The 13,985-nt window shown below is 40.2% G+C and overlaps 1 pseudogene; it reads right to left on the bottom strand.

The window, feature by feature from the left end:
• Window positions 1-6,070: 6,070 nt before the first annotated feature.
• On the bottom strand, window positions 6,071-8,779 carry LOC147455060 (uncharacterized; annotated as a pseudogene).
• Between the last annotated feature and the right edge of the window lie 5,206 nt (window positions 8,780-13,985).

Below are 13,985 nucleotides of genomic sequence, written 5' to 3'. Positions count from 1 at the left end.
CAAAACCATTAGCAAATCAACTCCGATCAACACCAAACTTTGCAGGCACGTTTTTTACTAGGTTAAAAAACACTTATGGACCATTAAACCTGTAATATGCACACTAGGAAAAATCATGATTTTCTCTAGTAGCAAAATTGTAGGTCACCAAATATTATGTCAGACACATCTACTAGGTGATGCTCAGCGTTGTGAATCTAATGCAATTGATGGAATTTGAAAATAATGCTCGGATAATGAGATATGTCACCTAGAAAGTCATGGAAGTTCACACTTGGATCTTGCAAAATGCTTGAAACTTAGATATCAACGTGAAGACCTCCTTGAGGCTAACACGTTGATACTCTCAGCTTGTTGATACAGTCACTATGCAATGTGGTGCAAAGAGATGAAATCTTAATGGCAAGAGATTGCTAACGACGTACAAAGAAACGTTATCTGTTTATTACAATATTTGATTTTGAAAAGACCAATGAGTTTCTCACACCATGGACTATGAGCACATCAAGTTTCAGTTGTTCGTGAGGTCAAAAAAAAAATGTGATTTTCTTTCTAAGATCAACACAGAGTTTTCCAAATGAACGTTTTTCTGCTTTGTTTGGTTCCCCACTCTCTATAGGTCTTACATACCGATTTTGGTATGGTTTTGACATCTTTTGAGTGTTCTAGCCAATTTTAGCATTCTATGGCACTTTTTGACTAGGATTTTGTCTAGCTTGATGCGCAAGTCCCCAATTTTAATTTATTTTTTATGAGTGTGATCCTTGCATCAAGATCCCCCTCTGGTCCAAATCTTGGTAGGTAGTTAGGAAAAAAAAAAGAAATTTTCTTCCTCTACTCTTACTTCTGGCAACCTTTTTCAATTTTGATTTGATAAAGGTGATCCTTGAATCAAGGCCTCCCACTAAACCAAATCTTGGCAACAAATTTTTCATCTAGCAGGTAGCTGGGAGAAAAATGTGATTTTCTCCTTTGCTACTTCTTTTGGCATTTTTTTGCAATTACCAAGTGTTTTACTTTCTTTCAAAAGTACACTCACCAAATTTCATAGTGGTTGGTCAACCGATCTTAGTTTAAACCCAATTTTAGTAATTTCTCAGTTTGAAAGCTAGGATTTGATCTCACACTCACAATTTGATCTCAGTTTGAAAGCTAGGATTTGATCTCACACTCACAATTTGATCTCACACTCACAATTTGATCTCAGTTTGAAAGCTAGGATTTGATCTCACACTCACAATTTGAGTCCAAATTCCATTTTAATTTGATGGCTTGCTTTTATGGGTTAAGAAGAACCTTTGTGCTAAGTGTTGTCAAGTTTTAACTCCTAAAGCTAGGTGCTAGGAAAAATGTGATTTTCTCTTGAGAAAAAACCGATTTTTTCTTGTCAACCGACAAAATCGTAGTTTTTTCTAGATTTCACTTTTCCACAAGTTTTTGCTATCACTTTAGGTCTAATGTTCCACAAGAAATTAGAATTTCAATTGAACTTCTTGGGTGAATTTTCCTCTTTCCTCTCTCCTTTTTGTTGATTTTCACATGAAGTGTATGCTAACACAAGTTTCAACCACAATTCATACAAAATCTCATCCAAAGATGCATTTACTTACCCTACTTTCAAAACAAGAGAATAGAACACTCGAAAACAACAACTTTTCTACAAAAACTCTAAATATTGCATTTTTTCTTGCATTTATTTAGCTTAGTGCAAACTTCATTACTCTACCAATCTACAAAGCCACACATCAAGCTCTAAACCTATTCTCAACACTTTACTCTATCTTCAAACTATGTGTATGACAAGAAACTCATCACTAAAAATACAAAGACCAAGGATGCCTTGATCTCCACGTCTATCCTTCTCTATCTAACTAGTCTATCTAAGGTAACTCTACCGGTTTTTGTATGTGTTCACTCTAGTCTATGTACTCATTCCTTGACAACAATGCCAATGTCTGAGGAGGATTTTTACAACATCTATCACATCTCACAAGAGATGGTCTCAAGGCTAAAATGTCAATCCTAGGGAACAAGTGACTCGACTAGGGCATGAAGACATGCCAAGAGGTTGTCAATCTATGCTTTGAACATAGTGCACTCTGTGGAAACCATCTATGAACTCTCTTACTGCAAGAAATGTGATTTCTACCTCTTTGATCAAATCACAATCCTTTAGCACAAGATTAACACTTATAAAATAAATTGCCTATCCTCTCTAGATAACTGATAGTATTAAGGTGTGTTTCCCCATCATTTATAGACAATCCTCTAAGGTGTATTTTCCTTCAACATAGATGATTATTTAACAATGTTAGGAATAACCATCTTGGTTAACTTTAGTGCTTGTAGTCAAATGCACATGACCAAATCTCCCACTTGAAAAGGCCTAGTAACACTAATTGAAAGATTAGTGAAAATTGAGTAGTATTGCACTGGTAACCCTGGGTGTTTCCTTTGCTATACAAACCCCTTGGTTAAAAACTAGAATGGCAAACCCCTTGGCTAGACTCTATATGAGAACTACTCAACCTAGTAGCCAACATAGTCCATCGTGTCTAATAGTGATTGAAATCAACTTTGGAAGTTGAACTTGTCCAGTACCCCGTAGTAGATTGTAGACTTCTTTCCTTGAAAGTACAATTGTGATGAGATCAACATGAGACCCTCAACACTTATGCCACTCCTATAGCCACAATTAGTGTTATATATTCAACAACAGATCTTTGTAAGTTGGAATTGTATTCACAACTAGAGCTTGAGAACCATATCTCTTCATGAAGAGAAGAGAAAGATTCTCAACACCCCAAACAAGATATCACCTTCTTTGAAGCTCTCTTAATCTATTCATGTTATTCCATGAATTATTTTCTTGATAGCAAGGCCATGCCTACTTGCTGACCACAAAAACCATCTTTAGTATTTCCAGCACCTTGTGCACAAAAATTGCACGTCACTAGAGTCATATACAACTATCAAAAGCAAATAAACTAGTCTCAACTCTTTTGGAACAGAGTAGTTAATGTTATAGCGGAAGTGTAAACTATGTTTTAGTGGAATGAGTACATCATACTAGTATGACATGCATGCATATAAAAAATATAGTGTGATAAGCCCTTGGCGTCAATGATGGTCTCATCAGTTTGAGATGGTAGCATATGTGCATTGCATGATTTGTAATGGCATGGATACATCACAGTTTGTTGTTGGCCAACATATTTATGAGCTTATATCCTATTATTGACAATTTGCCAAAGTTGTGTACCATGATCCTTGATTTTAACTCTATGGATAGTACTTTGGAACAAAATGGAAGTCTTGATTCTCAATGACATTGCCAAAGATGCACAACCAAGAAATCATGTCCAATTTAGAAGTTAAACATACAAAAGAAGAAAAATTTGAAATTGTCTAACCTTGTTTCCCCTCCATGGCCCGTGATCTTGAAATTCAGAAGGATTTTCTTGTTGGATAGTCAATTTCAATCTATGTTTGTCGTCCTTGTACTTGAATCTGGCTCATATCCATCTATACTAATGAATCTAGCTCATATATATGTATACTGAAAACATTTAGAGATATCACTTGTACCATGTATGCCCTTTGTAGGGTTAAGGTGGATAGGTTAGTGTGCCATTCATGCTAATGACATGCTTTGGAGAGGTTAGTGTAGAGCTTGCTAGAGAGAGAGAGTCTATTGCACAATACAATACGGTATATTGCAAATGATAAAGGTTACAAATATTCAGTAGAATGTGCCTCTATATAGGCTTTTACAAGTAGATGGCCTTTTGACACATGAACACAAAAGGTGGCTGCCAACGCACAAATACAAGTGGTGGTGCTTTACACAAAGGTTGTTGTGCACATCTATCGCACGTGTCAATGCAAGGAACTTGTCGATACACTTTGTGCGAGCCACAAATGACTCCAAGCACACAACAAGCCTAAACTAGTAAGCTCAAAGATGGCGATGGTGTGTCACTCACCGCTCTACGCTTGTTGTCGTGGACGATTCCTTGTCGCGAAGAAGAGGGAGACGCTGCTACTCCACGCTCAACCGCCTCGCCGCCGTTGTGCCACCACAATGCTCGATCACTCTCTCTCTCTCTCTCTCTCTCTCTCTCTCTCTCTCTCTCTCTCTCTTACGCATACACACACACAAGGGGATGAAGAAGAAGAAGATGGAGATGGAGCAAGAGCACTCTTCAATTGCACAAATGAGAGAATGAGTGAATTTTAGGTTTAGTTGACTTTTATATGAGCTCACCCCATTCACACTTGGGCGCCCATGCTTAGCCAACTAATCCCTTCAATGGTCCAGTTAGAGTGCGCCTCTCATCGGTGATTACTCTTACCCTTTTCCTATTGGACCGACAAGCCAAATAAATAATACGGCGTCCATCTTAGGTGATAGGAATGTACGTGAGGGTTAACATGCCCCCCTTCCTAATGTAGATTCCATCCTCGGAAGCTATTGAGTTGAAGCTCATTCGTTGAGGTGGAAGATCATTTGAGATGAATGTCCTTAGCCTTCTTCAGTCACTGCAAAATCAAACAACATTGGCACAGTAATTGCATTCTCATATACAATTAAAAAGCATATGCAATTTTAGGCAAACAAATTGATTGGTAGCATAATTCTAAACCATTTGTCAGCAATAAACAATAAATTGGAATATAATCAAACACATAAACAGTTGGGAAGGTAAAAAACTAAACAAGTTTGGGGTCGCTAATTCAACGGTCGAAAGGCACTAAAGATCGACTATTAAAACCATGGATAAGCTTCTTAATTTTCTCTAGTCAATTAAGTTGTTTAATCACGAGAGCCAAGTATTTCATGTTCGAGGACTGACTAGAGGCTATACCTAGAAGACCTTGTAGTTAAGCTACGATAAAAGGAATTTCTCATGAAATCATCACCTGACTGATTACCTTTTCTTTGACCCCCCAAAGTCTTTTCACAGTGATTCAATTTTGATGTGTGTGCTTATTTTGTATGCCTTGGGTTTTTTGCTTTTTAAGGAAAAGCGCCCACACTAGGAACCTCTAGGGCTCTAGTACCATAAGTGATACATGTGAGTGGAGTACCAAATCAAGCTGAGGTTTCTCTTCCAGCTTAAGATTTTACATTGTGGCACTTTGATTTTTTGTTTGTTCGTTTTCAGCATTTTAATTTTGTAACTTTGGGGGGTCATATAACACTGTTACCTTCCCCACGCTCATCACACTAGTAAACTCCCTTTATAATACTTAAGCTAAAGTTCAATAGGGACTAAGGCCACTAGAAAGCCCTAGTACATTTGTTGGCAGTCATAGCACAAAGCACAATCCACCGACATAATGTCAATCCGGTGGATCGGAACCCGGCTAGTGCATGGAGGCATGGATGCACCTAATGTGACGGAATGAGGACTCTAGGAAGAGGGTTAAAGCAAGAGAGGAGAAGAAGGAAAGCCGATGAAGCAAGATCTATGCACACACACTCTCAATCTACACTCTAACTCTCTAATCATGCAGACAATGGTGTATCCCTTTGCTCTAATCTCAAGCACACACACTCGAATCACACATTAAGCATACACAAAGAAGCCTAATGAGAGAAATGTATGCAGCCCACGTACACACACACTCTAATCTAGAACACATGTGAAGCAAGAATGTTGAGAGAGAAGAGAAGATTAACACTAATCATACACCATTAACACACATAAGCTTGAAAGACAAGAGAAAGTAGAGAAAACTTAGCTTTCATTAATCCCAATGACCACTACATATGATGTGGAAGATCCAAGCTCCATAGCCACTCCTCTTCTTCTTCTCCACACTCCCTCACACTCTCCTCTCTAAGAATGCCCTTTCACATCTTGTGAATTGACTTATATACAAGGGCTTTTAAAAATGGGCGGCTGGCCAAAAAATGTATAACATGCTGCAGGTATCTAGGCGCATCTAATCATCAATGTACAACTTGGAACCCACGATGGAGCCCGTAAATACAAAAAATATATGCATACACATATGTGTACACACCAATGGAAGCATAATGCATGTCGTTGATGCTTGCCCGTCAACACTCTCCCCTCCCGAAGCTTTGTCGTCCCTGACAAAGCCATGTCGTGATAGATGCTTGAGAAAGAATGTGCCTGCAAAAAGAAAAATGTGGATGAGGTAGCATTCTGAAATATATGGTGATAAGGCATAAGGAAAAGGCAAAGCACATGTAGTAATGAGTAAATGCAAAGAATTATGAAATGTTACACTGCCATTAAGGAAAAATAAATTTCACTTGCTGAAATTAATTAATCAAGAGTTTTGGGCTTATGAATGAGTATATCAATTAGTGAGCTACGACTAAGGGTTAAAGCATTTACTCTAGTACTAGCTAAGTTAGTAAATTCATCCCAATGCAAGATTCCCTAATTATGTCTGTCATAGATTAGCTAACTAACTCTCACAACTCGAAACAAAGGCTTGAATTTTTTTTACATGAAGATCAATGGAAGTCTTTCTTATTTCATTTTTCTTGCTTTTCATTTGTTATTTTTCACATTTTGCAAAATCATTTGACGTGTGTGCTTATTTGTATACCTGGGGCTTTTTGCTTCTCAAAGAAAATCACCCACACTGGGAACCTCTAGGGATCTAGTACCATAGGCAATACATGTATATGAAGTACCAAATCAAGCCAGGATTTCTCTTCCAGCTTAAGCTTTTACACTTGTGGCACTTTTGTTTTTCTTCCATTTCCTTTGTATTCTCAATAGTTTTCTTTGTTGTTTGGGTGAGAAAGCCTCTCTATGCTTAAAACACTCCTAAGGTTTCAAACACTCAAATAATTTTACCAACTAGGACTAGTAGTTAAGTAAATGAGTTAACCTAAAGTCACAGCCTCCTAACCTCAAGGCTCATCAATAAAACTAAACTCTAAGTCAATTAACTAAAAAAAGGACAAGTTTATACATCTTTAATGGCAGATAACAAAACATAATTGAATGCACTTAATCAAACCAAGAAGAAGCCACAATAAACAAATATAAATGTACAAAACCATATAGCATAGGAAGGAGTACACCTGTGCATGGGCTCGATGAAGAGGTCGATGTCATGGAAGCTCCTCGTGTCTGGAGATACATCATGTCTACATGGTCGTCCAATCTCCATGGGCAAGCTAATGTCTGTCTACGTGCTGCATCAAAAGATCAACAAAAGCACTATACCTCTAAGAGGTATGTCAGCAGCAAGAGGTATGTCAGCAGCAAGATAAAATAACAAAAGTAACAGAATAATAAAATAAAACATCTAAGCTAGGGTCAAAAACCTGGATATCCAGAGGGAAAAACCCAAAAGGGAAAAAAATGCCTCTGGTATATGCATATAAATCTAGTGCATATATCAATGTGTACAAATCTCAAATCTCGTGCAACCAGGAGTCAAGAGAGATCTCTCACCATGAAGCATGATCTGCAATCTCTTAGCTCGATCTCTAATAGTCAAGGGTTGGCTAACACCTAGCTCCATATGTAAAGTCTGCTCAACAACACAAGGAATGGTCGTAGGGTGGGCATCAGCCTCTACTCGAATAGTCTGTGGAAGGCTCTTCGATAGACAAATATGCAATGCTCACGCTCTCGTAGGGATGTCAGTCTGAGCTCTCCTAGCGTGTCTACGTGTGCATCTAGCTCTAGGACATACTATCTGCTGAGAAGGTACCTCCCTCTCTAGGGGTAGTCTCATCTCTCAAAATATGGCTCGTGGAGGTCTCTCTCTAGGGTATGATCCTGTATGCGCTGGGTGTGCTACCGCTCGTGGCCTAGGTACCCAAACATGTCTTTGTCCCTCAAAGTAAAAATGTGCCTCAAGTGACCATCTAGATGTGAGCCAACCATGTGAAAGTCCATCGTCGGTCATATGGCTCTTTAGAAATATGATCGTGTCATCACAAGGTAAAAATCTAGCATGTAGCTCGTCACGGGGAACAAATACCTGTTGGGTTGTCTTGGAAGCTCTACGTGGAGAGCTACGTGCCTGATCTATCGTGTGTCGCTCCTCAGTGGCACTACTCACCATCATAGAGCCTCTGCCTAGAGAAGGCTCTACACATGGCTGAGATGCCTGTGTACGTGGTCTCCAGACAAGTCTAGCAGGCGCTATCCTATCCCTACATAGGGTTTCAGTATAGGTCACTCTAGTCCGTGTACGTCCATGTATCTTGGTGTAACCTCTATCTCTATGGTGTCAGTAATGTGGTCTCTAGGAACCTGATCTAGAAAAGTATGGATTGTGGCTGGTCTCCGCTCAATCGGGTGATCTGATCATGAATCGGCACTCATAGATGGAACATGGCAACATCCATATGTGGTGGCTGCTCTCTCTATGACTCACTGGCTATGACACCGCTATGCAAGCTAAAAGAGTGGGATAGCGATGCTGTCGACTCTGCATCTTGTCTCATAGGGGGATCTACTCTCGTAGAGGGCTCTAGCTCGACATCTATCTCTAAGGGCCTCTGTGAGGTCGGCAGATCTAAACAAGGATGCTCAAGGGCAGCTAGAATCTGTGGAGTGGTCTCGTCTATAACAAAGCCATCGGAGTCACTCACTCTATGACTCTGTGAGATCTCTCGTTGTGTGCTGGAAGTCTCGTGGATAAGTGTGGTAGGTGGTGTAGGCTCCCTAACAATACTCTGACTGGGCTCTAGTCTCAGGGGCTCTACCTGTGGTGGCAGGCTAGGTGCTGGAGCTATCTCTCGTGGAACACTATCATCCTCATCTGGCATCTCCCAAGGTGGTAGAATACGATGTGACAAAATAATCCTAGGAGGTGATCTCTCCAGTGGTGTCTCTCGAGGACTCGGAGCTCTCAGTAGCTGTGGAGCTAGCTTGGTCGTCGTGGGTAAACATAAATCATCATGTCTAAGTCCAGGGGAGTAGGGTAGACCTATAGTCAAAACATATACTGCATGATCGACATCCCTATAAACTCGCTCACGTGGATCTCCTATCAAATATGCAAGAAGGCGGGCTGAAGGATCTCTAGATCTACCACTCGTCAGGCGTCTGTACCTACAACCAAGCTCATCTAGATAGGTCACGGCCTGCTCAACTATCTGAAGCTCCACTAGCCTAGGATGTGTCTGTGTGTCTAGGCTGTCATCTGGGTGTGCTCGCTCAATGTCATCAAAATCAAGGGTCTCAATCAAGAGATACTGCTCTCCGAGCTCATCAATAAAAACTGCTCTATCGGCCTGTGGGTAGGCTCTCACAATCTGCCTAGGTATAGACATCATGCGCTGCGGGGTGGCTAGCCTCACAAAGGGGTGATCATAAGTGTCAACATAATATGCAACCCCTCGTGGAGATTGGCCTACTATATGAAAGACCTGACCGTCTATATCTCTCATGCTATCCCTAGTCTCTCTGGTCTCGGACAGTGTCTGAAGGGTGGGGGTCAGTGGTCTAGGGGCACTCATATCTACAATGAGTGATCTACCGGGCCCTACCTCTCGTGCTCTCAACTAGGGTGATGTGGTCGTCATAGACTCTCTCGTATGCTCTCTAATCTGTGTCATCAAAGGCTGGCATGGGTCTCTAGATGGTGCAAGGTGTCGAGGTTGAGACTCTCTAAAGTACGTGTCTCCAAGGCTCTGGGTCTCTATCTGTGGCTCACTCTGAGTGGTACACAAATTGCTAGCAATCGCCATGTACATCGCTCTAGAATCGTGATAGCTCGAAACGCTTGGCGGCACATCAAGCCTAGGTGAGGAGAATCCTGGCGGTGGTTTCCTGAGTGATGTGGGTGGTGGCACTATGTCTAAAGGAGGTAAGGCAGTCCTACTAGAAGTAGGGCGTTGGGTCGGTCGAGGATCGTACGGCAATCCACAAGTCAAAAAGTAAAGCTCAGTGCCTGTGGTGCTCATGTAGCATCTGTCGCCAACTAGTGTCACAACATCTGTGGATAGGCGTCTACTAGAAGTGCGACACTCTAATCGATATATACGCTGAGCACTATCTATATAGATCACTCGAGGACCTACCCACTGTAATGTAACCTGCATAGGATGGTCAAAGGTCTCAAGGCAATCATCTGCGTGTACTAGCTCTATCTCCTCTAGCCTAATCAAATGGTCGACCACATACGTGGCGCGATAGTCATCTCTAAATGTGCCATCCCGCGTGTCGTCGGGAAGGACTCGCACCACCTGCAGGGTCTGTGTGGGGCCAAAGGAGGCGCGGCATTGGACAAAGAAATGTCCATATGTGTCTGTGTAAAAGGGCTGGCCTCTGCGCTTGCTTACAAGTGTGAGCAATGTGTACTAAGAGCACAAAGTGGTCATGGCCATCATATGTGCTCTCTCGGCGTGTGATAGGCCTCTAAACCTCGTCAACTTGTTGAATGGAGACTAAAATCAAAATCTGCACTATATCAAGGTTTATGCGTACAATCGGACTCAAATCTGACAAAATCTGGCAAAACCTAATTCTCGGACGTATTTGCTCTGAATGTGTCTAATCGTGTGTACATGCGCGCGAACGTCGAGTATGTGGGGCGTGTGATGCGTGTGGAATGTGTGAGAAGCAAAAAAAGAAAGAAAAAAAATCAAAAAAAAATTTATAAAAGTTTTTTTAAAAATAATCATAAAAGGCCTTTTAAATTCGGACGCCCATGCAAATCAAATTTTGTTTTCTTGTGCTTTCACACTCTTTTTATTATCTTTGTTGACTTTGTTTCTCTCTTTCTCACCTAGATTTTTTTCTCACGTGCTTTGTCTTTTGTTGACTTTACTCCCTTTCCACACACCTAAAAACAAGCATGCACATGTGCTTGATCTCCACTCCCTTTGTTTGCTTGTGCACTACACTTTACACACACCCAAATTGAGGATGGCACACACCCCTCTTAAATGATGCACACACTTAAATCAAGCAATGCACACACACACCCAATTTAAGTAAATGCACACACACCTAAATCAAGTAAGTGCACACACACACCTAAATCAAGTAAATGCACAAACACCTAAATCCAGTAAGTGCACACACTATTTCAAGAAGTGAGACCTATGCGCATGCAAAGCTAAAAATAGGTCATGAAGTGCGTATGCTCTCAACTTGGTGAAGGTTTTTTTGCAATTAACACTTCAAAATCACATCCAAAATCAAATTTTTATGCATTTTGCATCCAAATTAGGTCGATTTTTGCTTCTCTTTTTGCCTAATTTTGACTAATAATTAGCATAATTAGCAATATAATTAAGCATATACAATTGATCATCACACTTTGAACTTTGCCATTCATCCAATTTCACATCAATTTGCAATCAATTACAAGCCCAATTAAGTGTGCACACACACGCATAATCAAGCACTAATTGCTAATCAATGCACACACGTTCTATCAAAAATTGGGCAGCATTTCGACGCAATTTTAGCAATGAAAAAACTGATCAATAATCATCATAACAACATCAAGCAATCCAATGCTTTTTATGAACCCAATTGGTACCAATTAAACCACAATCTGCACTAAAAAATGTGCACTTTGCCTACACATAGGCACACTAATTGCACTTATATTTGCACTAATTTTTCATGAAATTTATCTTTAATCAAACTTGCAAATCAAATCAGCAAATGAATGGATTAATACACTCACAATAATGTAAGCATCGCGTCGATTTTCCACTCCAATTGACGCCTACACATATGTGTGTGTACTAGCAACCGCTTAACCACAATTCACCTACAATCAATCAAGCACAAAATCTCATGTGTAGCATCATTTTCAATCAAATTAAACACATAAGAATGATAATCACACTTCAAATCAATGATTTAGCTATGTGTGACACAAAAATCACGTGTGATTAGAGAGTAATTAGAGAGCCTAATTAGGAAAAAATCCATAATTACACACTCAAAAATCACTCGATTTCACTCAATTTTTTTGTAATTTCTTATCAAAAGAGTGATGCTTAAGCCTCTAATTAGGCATACACACCTATAAAGCACTCCAATTGTTAGCGGATTAGTAGAAAATTAGTGAAAAAAGAGAGAAAAACATACAAGTTAATCACAATTTCTTAACCAAATCTCACCATAAATCCACAATTCACCATCACCAATACCTAATCCTAATTAAAATTAGAAACTCAAACCATCACACGGGTGATCCTCTAGCTTAGGCGCTCGATCCCTGGCAACGGCGCCAATGTTAGCAGTCATAGCACAGCGCACAACCCACCGACATAATGTCAATCCGGTGGATCGGAACCCGGCTAGTGCATGGAGGCATGGATGCACCTAATGTGACAGAATGAGGACTCTAGGAAGAGAGGTAAAGCAAGAGAGGAGAAGAGGGAAAGCCGATGAAGCAAGATCTATGCACACACACTCTCAATCTACGCTCTAACTCTCTAATCATGCAGACAATGGTGTATCCCTTTGCTCTAATCTCAAGCACACACACTCTAATCACACATTAAGCATACACAAAGAAGCCTAATGAGAGAAATGTATGCAGCCCACGTACACACACACTCTAATCTAGAACACATGTGAAGCAAGAATGCTCAAACAAGAGGGAAAACTTGAGAGAGAAGAGAAGATTAACACTAATCATACACCATTAACACACATAAGCTTGAAAGACAAGAGAAAGTAGAGAAAACTTATCTTTCATTAATCCCAATGACCACTACATATGATGTGGAAGATCCAAGCTCCATAGCCACTCCTCTTCTTCTTCTCCACACTCCCTCACACTCTCCTCTCTAAGAATGCCCTTTCACATCTTGTGAATTGACTTATATACAAGGGCTTTTAAAAATGGGCGGCCGGCCAAAAAATGTATAACATGCTGCAGGTATCTAGGCTCATATAATCATCATGTACAACTTGGAACCCACTATGGAGCCCGTAAATACAAAAAATATATGCATACACATATGTGTACACACCAATGGAATCATAATGCATGTCGTTGACGCTCGCCCCTCAACAACATTTCACACAATGCTAACTAAATCGGATTAAGAACCTAAGTAGCCATTGATAATTAGGAAGGCATTCTCTATGGTATTAAGAGAAAATCTCTAACGCCTAGCTTGGTGAAACTAGCTTAGTCGAACTTCTTGATTTTGAAACCTAGACAAGTGCTTATGACAAAAAATTACATTGAATTTAATGTTTGATACTAAGGAAATGTGTTGATTATTATGCTACCAATCACAATTAAAGCAGACAAACATAGATGCAAAAAAGATAAGGGACAATGCTAATGGACAAAAAACACCTATTTGTGTTGATGGCCACGCTTGATTTGAAGTGTGAACAAGAGAAAGATTCCATGAAGGTCCAAATCCTAACAACAGCAACACGTTTTGTACACACGAGGAAACACAAAGAATACCTCTAGGAGGCACATCAGTGGGAAAAGGTACCAACACTTATTGAGCACAATTAAAAGAACATAAGGAACCCTAACCTAATTATTTGCACTCCCCTAGAGAGTCAAGGGAATAGGATATTGTAGAGATTGGGGAAAATCCTAAGGCTAAACCCCTATCCTCGTCATCAAGAAAAACAAAGTCATCATCCGTGAGACCATATGTGACATCCGTATAATCATGTAAATTTTCTTCATCATCAAAGGCACCAATGTTTATTAAGAAGGTTACTAGACGCCTATAGTCATCTTGGTCAAAAGGATAGGCTTGTGCAATGGGAGATACACTCTCTACTAAATATGGATCACTCGTGGTCAAGAGAGGTATCAATCATTATAGCTCCTCGAAATTCCTCTCACATGCTAGCGTACCTACCAAATCCCATTCACAGGCAAGCAACGGAAAGACCATGTGAAACATTTGTGAAAAGTAACGAGGGTATCTCTCATCCAAGGTAGGAGTGGATGACTCTAGCGTACTAGCCATATCTATACACGCAAATAGATGATGGTTAGAGTGAAAATATTACAAGGGTCGT

The sequence above is a fragment of the Adiantum capillus-veneris genome, chromosome 6 (genome assembly GCF_014529385.1).
Source record: "Adiantum capillus-veneris isolate H3 chromosome 6, ASM1452938v2, whole genome shotgun sequence".
In the NCBI taxonomy this organism is placed as follows: domain Eukaryota; kingdom Viridiplantae; phylum Streptophyta; class Polypodiopsida; order Polypodiales; family Pteridaceae; genus Adiantum; species Adiantum capillus-veneris.
Note: the sequence above shows the minus strand (reverse complement) of the source record. Positions and strands in the feature narration are given on the sequence as shown.